This window comes from Sinocyclocheilus grahami, unplaced genomic scaffold (genome assembly GCF_001515645.1).
Source record: "Sinocyclocheilus grahami isolate Dianchi unplaced genomic scaffold, SAMN03320097.WGS_v1.1 scaffold5.1, whole genome shotgun sequence".
Taxonomy (NCBI): Eukaryota; Metazoa; Chordata; class Actinopteri; order Cypriniformes; family Cyprinidae; genus Sinocyclocheilus; species Sinocyclocheilus grahami.
The window spans coordinates 628,258-628,732 of NW_015505184.1; positions in this window are offsets into that span (position 1 = coordinate 628,258).

A 475-nucleotide genomic window follows, 5' to 3' on the forward strand; every position below is an offset into this window, starting at 1 on the left:
GACAGAAGCTCTAAAATAAGCTTCCTGTGCTTGTAAGTTCTAACAGAAGTTCATGAGCATAAAACTCCTAACACATTCAATTCTGTCTTTATGCATTGCAAATAACATTTCATTTCACATGTTAGAAACATATTTCAAATGGGCAAGGTTTAATCTTAACATTGCATAATCTAACTTTCTCTTACAGAGAAAGAAGATTTTTAGCATTTGTGGGCTTGCATTCTCTTCATTTGCTTAGTTGTATTAACATAGTGTTATTGTTCACAGAAGCTCGAAACTAAGATTCCTCTACTTAGAAGCTCTAACATAACTTCATGAGCATAAAACTCCTAACACAATAAAACTCCAAACACATCAATATATGTCTTTATGCATTGCAAATAACAGTTCATTTCACATGTTTGAAACATATTTCAAGTGGGCAAGCGTTAGTCTTAACATTGCATAATCCACCTTTCTGTTGCAGAGAAAGAAG